At 33.4% G+C, this 13701-nt stretch overlaps 1 protein-coding gene across 7 annotated transcripts in view; it reads right to left on the bottom strand.

Moving 5' to 3' along the window:
* LOC111507609 (NPC intracellular cholesterol transporter 1) overlaps window positions 1–13701 on the bottom strand; it is a 75344-nt gene that overhangs the window by 43467 nt on the left and 18176 nt on the right. The window lies entirely within an intron of this gene.

The following is a 13701-nucleotide window of genomic DNA, read 5'->3' as shown; positions in this document are numbered from 1 at the left end:
TGCTCAGAATTGGAATCAAGGGAGTTGCCAATGACTGGGTTGCTTCATATGTAAAAAATAGGACACAAGTGGTAATGATTGATTTGATGAAGTCACATCCTGCTTCTGTTACAATAGGAGTTCCGCAGGGTTCGACCCTGGCTCCAATTCTTTTTATACTCTTCATGAGTGATATAGAAAATTCAAATATGTCACAACAAAAAACAATAATCTATGCAGATGACACAACTCAAATGATGCCACGAAATGAGTTATATCTTTCCGTAGAAGCATCAAATGCGGTATTACATGAATTCTCCAAGCAGTGTAAAAATAATGGGTCAACAGTCAATGTCACCAAAACGGTATTTATGATTACCCAGCAGAAAAACATTTCCTATGATGTTTGTCCTCTTATAAAAATTGATAGCAAGTCCATTGAGCATGTAAGTCACTTCAAATATTTGGGTCTAGCCATCGATCAAAAACTATCACGGGAAGTACAAATAGAAAATACAGTAACAAAGCTAAGCAGCATATGTTTTGTAATAAAACAGTTACGTGGAACTGTCTCGCTGGAAGTGCAAAAATTAATATACTATGGACTTGTGTAGTCTATTTTATCTCACGGATTACTCTTCTGGTGAAACTCAGCTCATGCCATGAAAGCATTTAAACTTCAAAAAAAGTGATAAGATGCCTAGCTAAACTTCAGTATAAAGAATCATGTAAGAAAACATTCACTCAGCTGTCCATACTTACTCTTCCCTGCCTGTACAAATATTTAGTAGCCGTAAATATAAAAATAAAATAAATCTCGCTACACAAAAAATAATATGCGCCATAACTACAACACGCGAAGGGGTAACGAATTAAGACTACCTTACTCACGTTTGGCGGTGGGACAGGACGAGTTATCAAGGCATCATTTACTATAACCATGCAGTTAAACTATTTGGAAATAAATGCAGTCTGCAGACTATACAATAACCTAGCAAAGAATGCATTTTATTCTGTGCAAGAATTTTCAATCTCCTAATATAAGTCAATAAGATGCTTTTCTTTTATTTTTGGAATGTAAATGTTTGTATCTATTTATGTTTAATATATAGCCTAGTGCTCAGGTTTGACTAGTATGGTAAAATTTTATAAGTGTTATGTAATGCAATGCAATTGTAAAATTTTTAATGACGAATAAATTCAATTCTTTTCTATTCTATATCATGTGGCTTTGAATCCATATTTTTCAAAAAAATGTTCATCATTATATCCCAGAGTAATTTCATCAAATCGATACAATGTCATAATTGTGCTTGAACAATTTGAGTGTATTTTTTTATAAACAGATTTTAGGAGCATATTCATACATCCTTTTCGGTAGAGATAAGAGTACTGAAAAAAATATTCAAAAAGTATTGGCTATAATTTTGAAATTATTCACTTCAATTGTTGAGCAGTGTATTTAGATATATTGTGACTCCACGGAAATCACATTCAATAGGCGCACCTTACCATCATGTTGCTAGCCTAGACAGTTCAAACTCTTGAATATCTTTAATCGACAGTTCAAACTGTTGATTAGCCATAATCGACAGTTCGAAGTGTCGATTATCTATAATTAACAGTTCAAACCACCGATTACAGATAATCGACGAACTGCCTGTGGAATAGACCGGGATATGGTGGAAGATTTTGGTAAGTCCTTTCTTACAGTTTGGCGCTTTCAGGAGGATCCACATACGTAATAAGTGAAATGTAATATGTCCAATAAATAAAATACTGTTAGTCTTGAGCGCCACGCTGTAGTGAAAACACGTGTTTAACCTAACCTATTTCGTGCTGTTTTGAGATGTAGACTTACTCGTACTTCTTTTACTGCTTGAACTCCACCTGAAAAAACTATTTTCTTTCTGAAGCCAGGAAAAGCTCAAAGTCAAACCGAAATATATTCGTCAAAAAGTTTATCTACTTTTGCAAAGAGTCAAAAGTCATGTACTATTTTTACACGCAATAACTGGCTGTGATACGACGTCTGCATTTTACAGGAGGTGTAAAGCAACAGTCTTTAAAATGTTTGAAAAACATTTCTATGTACAAAGCTCCAAAAAAACCCACCTGCTTAGATAAGTATCGATATGCATGTTTTGTAAAAAACACTGAAAATAAGAAACAGGTGCAATTAGCTTGTCTTCCTCCAACCTCAGTTGCTGCTCATCAATATCTTTTTCTGGTATATTACCAAGTTCAAATGTGGCTTGGTTATCAGCTAGATCCAAAAGACTGGGGTTGGAAGTTGGTCGATAATGCATTAGAACCTATTCAGACTTTACTCCCACCTGCGCCGGAAAAACTGCTGAACACAATTTTTTGCAACTGCAGCGCTAAATGTGGTTGTAAAAAAGTTGGACTGTTGTGTTCTCTGGCATGTATACATTGTCAAGGCCAGTCATGTTCTAATACTGTATCACCAATAGTGGAGGATTCATATGATACCAACGATGAAACATGCGATACATGATTCTTGACGCAGTTTACCTACACCCAGGATGAACATCAAGAAGAAGAAGAACAAGACCAAGAAGAAGAACGACAAGAAGAAGTATTTGAAGGTTATGACTCAGATGAATAAATTTTTACATTTTTTTAATTTCAATCGCTTTTATAATTTTCAACCCTTTCATATATATTTTATTATGCAAGTTTTCAATTTGACAGAATCACAACATACATGTGATGACGATTACAACTTTTTGACTCGTCGTATCTCAGAAACGGTGGCTCTAAAAAAAAGTAATGATACATTTTTTTTAGAGAATTTTATGATCTACAATTTTTATCTGAAGTTATTTTATGATAAAATTTACCGTTTTCCTGAAAATCTCGAAAAACCATTTTTTTTCGAGATTTTTGACTTTGACCTCGAATAATTTTTTTTCCAGGCATTGCAATCATTCGGAATTTTAAAATTTTATTTTTAACTATGTTTTGAACAATTACACGCGTTTGCAACTTGTTGTAAATTTATGTACCTTCCAATGTCTAGATTGACCGGATTAATACCCCTAAACGAGCAACTCGATTTATATCTATAAGTCTCCACTCTTGAATTTATTAGTTTAACAACCCCTATAATCTTCAGTGTTGAATTTTATAGGTGGCACCCTTGTTCATTTAACTACTTCTCCTAGCTTACCTAAAAACTTCCGATATAACTGAGTTTTTCAGAGTGTTTCACATGTCAGTTTTATACTTGATAATGGGGCAAAACCCGAAACCGGTCGTAAAAATAAAATAACTAGTGGAATTTAGACAAAAGTATTTTCATTCATTTCATTGAAATATTTATACAAATGGTTTCTGTGCTGATGAATCATCCTTGGAAGTTTTGAGATACGAAATGATTTTTCATTCTTAGATTAGAATGTCCGAGTTGAAACACGTACACTGTCGAATAAAACGTGTCGTATTTATTCGAATAAATCATTTTTATTACCACTGGTATCAACAGACAACGTTTACACATTGATCCAAGGCCAACATTTGCTATTAGAGGTATGCGATCTTTTTCCACTATTTTCAATAAGTCGAATGAAACCATTTGATTTATTGAGTGACGTGAAATTGTACGTCGTAGAGTAGTATTAGGTATGAAGGCGCTAAAGAGCACAATATTTTTATTCTATAATCTTCAGTTCAAACTGCAGATTATCTATAATCAACAATTCAAACTGTCGATTACCTATAATCGACAACCTCTGGTAGAAGTCCATTATATCTCAAAGTGGAGTGCAGTAGATTTGCGAAGAATAAAATATCGAAGTCGTCTCCACAATTTAATATCACCATCAGACGTTAGAACGGTAAAACCATCAATCAGTGCATGTTTCGAACCTATATAGGTTCTATAGTTGATGATGAACCTATATAGGTTCATCATCAACTAATTATTTAAAACTCTACAATAAAAGAAGAACAACATAACAATAGTTAATACAAATGGTCACAATTACATGTTAATAATAATAAAAAAAAATTTTCAAAGTAGAGAAAAAACGGAGAAATTTATAACATCATATTTTTCAGTGATTGAACAATGGGCGGCTTGAAGCCTTCATATCCACTCATTAACATCAAGATCATCAAACGGTACACGAAAACGTCTTATAAGGAAATATCCGAAAGGAATGAATGAGAATCAACGGCCAAAAATATATAAAGATATAAAAATCGAGATGACATGGAACAATGACTAAAGATCAGCAAACACAGAACACTACAATAGGAGAAAGAACACCGCATACACATCGGATTATATCCGACAGGCTTCAGTGCAGAAATCTTCACAGAAAATTTTCTGCATATGCAATTGGCAATAGAACTGAAAGGGTCGACCTTCAATTTCGGAACGGGCACACTTGCAGTCGGATATAATCCAACGCCCTTCGTGGTATTAGCCAGGGGAGTAGTTGTTTTCTGATAGGCGTCAGTTCATTCAATCTACTGTGGAAGTATATTCAGTGGCGTAACTACAGGGTGGCAAGTCGGCAAAATGCCACGAGCCCCCAGCCGGAAGGGGCCCAGGTCAGAGGAGAATCCCAACCCAAATGCGGTTTATGTCCATTGCACTGCTCATAATTTGAATTGGGCATCAAATGATGCAGTAAAAGATGTCATAGAAATACAAATATAATTCGAAACTGTGGAACAAATTTATAATTTTTTGGGCCATAGTATTAAACGATGGAATGTATTATCTAGTTTTATATCTGACAATAAAGGAGAGACCGGGGTATCATCAAATTCAGTAACATTAAAAACAATGGATCCATCTAGATGGGCAGGGTGTTTTGATGCCATGTTTGCTTTAAAAGTTCGGTTTGTTGATGTTCAAAAATTGCTTACAAAAACTGTTTTATTGAATTCCAAAACATTTTTATTATGTTGTTGGGTTTCCATTGCAAAGTCTTACAAACTATAGACGCGGCTTCTAAAGCACTTCAGTCTTAAGCCATCTATCTTTCAAATGCTTCGAAGTGTTTGAAAATCTGTCTAGAACATCTTGAGAAGTATCGACATGAATTTGAAGATTTAAAAAATGGAAGTGGTCTATAAACCTTGAATCTCCTAAAACTCGTCAGAGGAAAGGGAAACGTCATTTTGATGAAATTTGTGAGGATGAACCTCTCCAAGATCCTGCAAGCTTGTTTGAAGTGAACGTATTCTATCGTGTATAAGACATAATCATTGATCAATTGAAATCGCGTTTCCTTGGAATGAATGAAATTGTTTTCAATTTCAGTGTCTTGCAATGTGTCACTTTGCAAAATTTGAACTATACTGATTTATTGGAAAAGGCTTTAGCATTTGTCCATCTACATGAAGAAGATATATCCATCTCGTTTTCCAAGGAAATTCTCAGTTTTCGATCCACTTTTAGACATAAAATAGAAACTTCATCTTCTATAACTTGCTGACTTATTAATAATAAAAAATCAGGTTAAGCAACTTGGCTATTCTATCCATCGAAAATTCTACTGATGTCATTATCACTTTTGCTGAACAGAAAGTCCGAAGGAAGGAATTTTAATCATCATATTGTTGTAAGCACCTTGTGTGCGTATATTGAATTGCTTTTTTGTTTTTTAAATAATTTTGACTACTCTGTGCCCATATCAATTAAACGCTGACTCTACTTTAAATTAGTTACTTTTAATTTAAATTAAATTATTAGAAAATCATGTACCTAAGTATAACTATAAAGTTTGTATGTACCTACTTAACGTAGTGATTTATTAATGTACCCTTACAAGTAAAAGTGTATAAATAAGTATTATAAAATAAAAAAATAGTATTATTGCTGGTTCAGCTTCTTCATATTGGGGGAAGGGGGTTCATCCGATGAATTTGCCAGGGGCCTCGAACGGCATAGTTCGAGGCCCCTGGGTATATTCGAGACTGGCTTGAACGTTTGAAGTTCATTTCTTTAGATTTGTTAACTGCCAGTCTTTAAGCATAGCCCACTGACTAATAAGAAAAAAAATCCCATACTATCTGTACTTGCTATCTTGTTACAAAGATAAGGGTTTGTGGTAGATTAAGGAAAGGGAAATTAAGTTAAAATCAAGAGAATTGAAAAACTTTTGGCAATCAAACTGTACTTGTTCATTAAGAGATATAACATTAGGGTTATTAATAGCAGAGTTGATTTAAAAAATTTCAAGTAAATTAAATAAAGCGCCTTTGTGGCAAATGTGTGAAATATCTAAGTCAGAGTCAATATCAAAACTATGGTTATAATTAAGAATGTGGTTAGAGAAAGAACGTTTAGTGTTATAATAATCTATAAGTGTAGGTTTCTGAAATTATCAATTAGTTTAACATGTTCAAGAACTCTTGTTTCAATTTGTCACATGTTAACATGTGACAATTTTCTTTTCTCCATTATAAAATATTTTCTTCTCCATGGTAGTACTTCATTTTTTTTTAACTATTGTTATCTTGTTCTTCTTTTATTGTAGAATTTTAAATAATCAGCTGATGATGAACCTATATAGTTTCGAAACATATACTTATTGTTGGTTTAACCGTTATAACATCTGATGATGATATTAAATTGTGGAGACGACTTTGAGTTTTTATTCTTCGCAAATTCATAATCGACAGTTTAAACTGTCATTTTGATATTATCAACAGTTCAAAATTTATATTGTATCGACACTTCATATAGCTAATTGACAGTTTGTACTGTCGATTATTATTAATGTGGCTCTTCAGCACCTTCTTAGTTGGGAGTTGGATGGTACAAACAATTTTGAAAGGAGAAAGTAAGGGAAATTACCAACAAATTGTATAACCGATTTTGATAGTTCCTTTGCAGCAAAATTTGTGCTATTCAAAGTTTATGTACAGTTACAGTGGCAACATTCAAATTATTTAAAAAACAAATAGCTTAGTTTTTAGTTACTGTTTCGATTATCTATTTTGGGAGCAATTACTCCATATTTTCCGAATGTGCTGAATCAATTCATAGTGGCCAATGTAGTAATTTTCGAAAAGGACGATAGTTTCGTCGCCTTTTTCTAAATATGGGAATTATCAACTACTTATAAAATTGCTTATATTAGAAAAATCAAGGGATATCATGTTACAAAGAACTATAGAAAAACTTTTGACAGATACCAATTTTAATTTATATTCCCTATAAAGCCATACAATAGAGAAACAATAGTGGCTGACTCCACGAGAGATATTTCCGAAGTTTTACGAATTTAACTCTATTTTAACTTCTATAAGTCAGGTATAAATCATGACATGTTAACTCATTCACGCTGATCATGATGCATGGAAAATCCTGGATGTGGTCATTGGACCCTTTTCCTATACAAAATATTTTGTCGAAAACTCTCGGTCCACGGCACTCTCGATATAGAGATAATAAAGAAGCCAATACTTTTCTTTCGTTCAGTTATTATTCAGTAGACGAACAAGAAAGAAATTACCTATTGATGATGAACTTTCAGATACACATATTGTTAGAAATCATTCTGAAGATTAAAAAAGTATCACTTCAGAATAAATTTCATTATGAATGAACCACAAATGAAAACAAAAATGTATACAACAGAGGTGATCACATAGTTTATAGAAGTAATGATGTAGGGGGATCTGGAATAATGATTGAATAATCATTATATACCTGCGTCTGTTTGGAATGAGGATAGAAATAAAAGGATCAAACGTAGAAATCATCAGAATATAAGAAAATCGAATTGTTCACACAAAATCTAATTCGATGACGAAAATTTACTATTTAAGTCAGATAATGATCATCAAACACTTGACACAAATTTACCTGAAAATAAAACAAATCAATATACAGAACCTTAAGATGTTAGTTCAGAAAATAGTGGTGAGAACTTTCCAAATGATCATTCATTCACCATCAGCTTCTAGATAATATAAAAAAGGTTTGGAAGAATATCTTAACCTCCAGTTAGATGTACTATATGATTGTTCATATATGTATAAGTAGGCTTTGGAATTCGCAATAAAATAGCTTGTATAGTGGTTACCAAGAAAGTTGTTGACAAGTGTCAGAAGAAAGACACGAAATACTCAATTGAAAAAAATTGAATAATCATTTATTTCACTACAGCTCGAATAGTATTAACCAGTGTACAGGGTGTTTCAAATTCGCCCCTCACCATGGGGATCTCGGAAACTATGAGAGATACGAAGATGGTTGAATTGGGGCAAAAGTTGCGCATTTACCTGACTAGCAATATGCCGTTGAAAAAGTTCTGAAAGGGTTCAAAAATAAATTGCTGATTTATGCTCAGCCTAAATCTATAATTTTCATTGCAAAAGACGAGCAAAAAAGTGTATCTACATATCCCAGAAATAATTTGAAAATATTGTGCAAAAATATGATCTCTATGGCATTTTCCAACGATATCACCACTCATTTGTCGTGAAACCATAAATGACTTTAATATGTTAAAGGTTAAGTACTTGCCCTCTCTATTACGGGTCCACTTGAATTGTAACAGATGAAGAATGCAGTAGACTATTTAATTGATTCAATTACCATTGATTCTGAACTGAATACGTGTGATTAAGATAGTCTCATGGTCATATAATGATTAAAATCAATGTCTTCCTCGTCAAGTATACATATTTCATTTTATCGTTGAAATAAACCGTATGCAATGCCAAGCAAAAATGAGGAATAATAATGTTTACCTTATATTTGAATTTTTATACTGTTATCACAAACAATTATTGAAATTGCAGTTTATTCTTTTCGATTACGTGATGTTTTCAAGAACATAAATTTTAGAAAATATATATGTGTCACACGGACCGTTTCCAACGACGATTTTCATCACTTTCTTTGCATTTAATATAATATTGAAACCTCTCTATTGCATTTGTGTGCAACTGCATTTTCGACACCTATTTCAGTGGCGGTTATGCTTCCATCATCATAAATGAACTTCGAGGACCCTCATGGATTATAGAATAACAACAGCTGTAATTTTTACTTATTTTTTGTCCTTTGGCCATTATTTTTTTAATAGTCTAACACCTCCCTGACATATAAATTAACTAGAAATAAATAACTCAAACACCTGTTCATGCAGCTGCAGTTTCGCTACAATATATCATCTTTTCCTCCAACCGATTTCCTGGAGTCTTTGAAGTCCACTAGATACTTGTTAGGACAACAAGAGAGGATTGTTCCGAATTCTTAGGGTTCTTGTTGAATACTCTTCGTGAGCAAAACAATAGCAGAATTAATACTCCTGACTGTTCTGGATTAGATGATTCCGTACAGTCTATCTCGTCTTGTGTTTGTAGATTTTTTGCTGGAAAAATCCTCACTTGTTTACTTTGTAGTAAATGTTCAAGAGGTAGCGAAAACGTATGTGAATTTCTGGAACTTCAAATAACGTTTCTTAATATGAACAATAACCATTATTACGCCTTGGTCAAAGACGAACCGGACTGGTTCAAGTTTCACGATAGTCGTCGTGTCACTAAGTGTTTTGGCGATGTATTGACTTTATTAGAGCCTCTGGAGACACCCTACATATTATTTAATGAGAGAGAGGACATTGACAGATCAAGATCTTCAGATGATGTAGTACTGCAGGTTTTTCGGGCTTTCCTGCAGCTGAAAAAGTAAACGCGCCACTGGAATCAATGAAGTCGCCCCGGAGGGCCAATTAATTTTTGTTGTTTTATAATTTCATGATATGTATTTTGGAAGTGTTATCATTATGTTTAATATAATATGAAGAAATGTTGAGAGAGAATTTGAAAAGCATAATACAGTTTTGAAAGTTTTAGCCTTCTTTGCTGCAAAACTATTGAGTATGTTTGCAAAGGAAATCGAAGAAGCCTTTTTATGTTCAATAGAATTCAAATTCGTAAGTCTTTGCTATTTCATAGCATTTCTCAAATAGGTTTTTATGGCCTTTCAATTTGCTGAAGCTACAAACACTTGAAGTATCACCAATATTTTTAGAGCAACATATATATTTGGGTAAATTTCTTCCAGTTTGCTTTAAAGTAGTATTTTGAGCATAGTTTCTACAGTTGAACCTTCCAACCCCTTTTCTGTGGCTGGAGCTAATTGGGAATTCGCGTAAAACTTTACAACTTCCTTGTTTATCAATCAATAAAACTTTTATTATTGTGTAATTGAACTTTACATTATTGAAATTTATGTTTTTGGTTATAAAACCGTTACTAATCTTGATGATATTTCTAGCGCATCATCATGTAGTGCCCCCCCCCCCCCCCCCCAAAAAACTGGTGCCCGTGGCGGGTGCTCGTCCTGCCCCCCTTGTATCTGGCCCTGTCTATATGTGTAGTTATATTTTACCTGAAGTTCATTTTTACTGGTGTTTATTCTAGTGAACCTAATCTTAGTGGCTTTTGAACTTTTGATTTTGAAAAACAAACAAATACAACATTCAACAGCAACGAAAACAACATCAGTCATTAAATGAACATTCTTAATTTGTGGTTCTTGAAAAGTCTGGACATTTAGACATGAGTCCCCTAGTCTAGCCAACCACTTCAATATTGCAAGCAGAAATGCAACTCAACATAATAAAATATAAATTATCAACAGTACGCACTATAAGGGAGACTGACAAGTAACGTGACTACCATAAAATAGAGACATTTTTGGGCATGGCATTTGCAAAAATTTATTACGGTATTGAAACAGATATTCACGGGAAGAGTACACAACGTAATATCCGAGAATACCTACGTAATATATTCAATTCAATTCAATTTATTATCTCAAGAAATACTGAACGCTTATAATTAGTGATTATAACTAATTACAAAGTATGATAAAATAACAAAAATAAGATATTTTACAATGAACACAAACCATATTTTGAAAAAAATATGGTTGAAATGAAGTCAAATAAGAAATTGGCTACATAAAGTATATGTTGAAAACGAATTCAAGTGTAATAGAAATAAAATGCAAACTATGAAATTCCAGCAATAAGATTTTTTTTCAATTGATACTTAAATTTTGTAATGATATAATATAATGATCCCATCGTGATATATATCTACTTTTTTCGAAAATTTCTTTGTATCTTAATTTTTGACAGTGGTTGGGTTTGTATCGCGACATGATCTTGAATATTCCCAATTCAAATAAAATTCAAGTATGATTTTTTTAAATTATTTTCAACAGAATGAAAAAAACAAATAATTTTGAGTTTATAGAGTGAATTAAAGTCCAATAAATATTTTATTTTTTCGTAATTGTCTGTAAATATTTTTTTAAAGAGTATCATCAGCAAATAATTTGATTATACCATTCAATTTACAATTGGTTAGATAATTCTGTTTAAAATTTGTTTTTCCGTTAATCAGTTGTTGCCCCCTTACGAACGACAACTTTCAGAAGTTGAGAAACATGTGCGAGCTAAGGACTAACGTTGTCTTACTTTTTAACGTGTGATTCCTACCACGGTTGCAGAATCATCCCAGCTTTAACCAGATAAATTCTCTCGAGAAAAATATCTGGTCGAGGCGGGAATCGAACCCACGGCCTTCCGATCGTGAGTCGGGCGCATTACCACAGCGGCCAATTCCACATTTTATATAAATAATGAAAAACAGGACCGAGGATGGATTATTGGGGTACACCACAATTTATATTTTGAAAAGAGCTCTTTTTGATCATCTATATAAACATATTGTCTGTCTTCTATTTTCTATTATATATTGTACGAAAGAGTATTGATAATTTTAGATACGTGAAAAACTATCAGTCCCTAGGTGGAACTCTAGAAGTTTCGAAAAACAAATCAATAGTATATCAATACTCTTCCACATATACATATATTGTTCATATGTTTGGAAGTAGTATAACAAAATACAAGCACTATAGCAAAATCCTTAAGGCTTTCTAAGAGCGGTGTCTGTGCGAAAGTAGCAATTCACGTTGGATTTGAATCGCTGGGATCAAAGTTATATGGAAAAACGTTTTCAGGAAGTTTATTCCACATAAATGCAGTTCTCCAATTGGAAGAGTTAGCAAACAGTGAAATTTATATTAAAGTTGATTACTTCAGCACCATTACAAGACGAAGCACTCATTTCTTTCATAACGTTATAATTTTATGTCACTGGAAGAGATAAGTGCTCTTTTCACGACGACAATACATATGAACATTCATGTGGCTAGTTATTTCAATACGAGCTATAGGAATTGCATTTTATTTGGACAAGGATTATTTCTAAAATATTCCCTTTTCAATTAAATCAAATCAAATTGCAAAGGAAATATTCCCTTTGCAATTTGAATTCAAATACTTATTTATATATTCACAAATAAGTACTAGGAATAAATGTAAATATGAGTAATAGAAAAAAATAATAGGAATATTTATCATAAAATTAGGTTAATTGGAACTTTTTGGCATAATATGGCGTAACTGAATGTAGAATTCAAATATGTTGTTGTAAGGTTTTCAAAGGTGATAAGTGAAATACGCATTTTTTAAATTTTGTGGCATGAATTGGGAATCTGGTTTCATCAAGAGTTAAAATAAGAGAAGATATCGTTATCCTAATTTCTCAATATGTTTGTAACCTGACATTTTTTTCCATGAATACGGCTAAAAACTTTGACATTTTTGTATATTTGACAGTATTATTATTACTAATGAAGATTATCGAATTAATAGGAGTATCAGTCAGTGCTTTGAGAAACCATCAATTCCAAATTTGGTGGGGAAATCCTTAAACTACACCTTACAATTTGATATTCACAAACTTTATTTTCAAAAATATATCATATTTATCACGACATGTTTCGCTATTACAGTAGCTTTTTCGTAATTATTACAATACTGAAAGTTAATTGTATCATATACTTTAATTTTAATATACCTCTCGTAATTGAAAGATCATAATTACCTAAAGCATTTACTCAAATTTTATATACTTGAGGTACATCCTCAAATTATGATTACCCAAAGCATATAATAGTAATAATAATAATAATAATTGGCTTATCAAAGCGCCTGATGTTCGCTTTTCTCAGGTCGAGTGGGCTGAAGTCGGAAACTGAGGGGTTCATCATGGCTTGCCAGGATGGTGTCTTCAACACCTTAGTCTACCGCAGTCGCGTGGTGGGTATAAAGGTTCCTGACACAAGGTGCAGGGCCTGCCGCGAGGCGCCCGAGACTCTAATGCACTTGCTATCAGCATGTCCAGCATATGCGGTCTCGGCCTATATCCATCAACATAACGCGGCCCTAAGAGTGCTATATTACCATCTTCAGCACTCTTACGGTATTGACGAGACATCGGTGTTGCCCTACGCTCCGGGGGATATTGAATCCGTTGTGGGGAACGAGAAGTGCCGAATTTATTGGAACTATTCGTTCCCCACCCTCAGGCTCATACAAGCTAATAAGCCTGATGTAGTCCTTCTCGACCACCAGACCAAAAGATATTTGTCGTGGAGTTTTCAGCTCCTGGCGAGACGAATATCGTCAGAAAAGAGGAGGAAAAACGGATAAAATATCGAGATTTTCTCTTCGAACTCCGCAGACTCCATCCAGATCACTCTGTCAAGATGGTTGTTCTGATTATTGGAGTCCTTGGTGGAATGATGTCCTCTCTACTCTCGAATCTTAAAATCATACCGGCTTGCCGCACTAAGGCAGAAAT

This window comes from Leptinotarsa decemlineata, unplaced genomic scaffold (genome assembly GCF_025532065.1).
Source record: "Leptinotarsa decemlineata unplaced genomic scaffold, Ldec_3_MD MMD2_P_RNA_scaffold_2, whole genome shotgun sequence".
Taxonomy (NCBI): Eukaryota; Metazoa; Arthropoda; class Insecta; order Coleoptera; family Chrysomelidae; genus Leptinotarsa; species Leptinotarsa decemlineata.
This window is presented reverse-complemented; position numbering and strand designations above follow the sequence as displayed.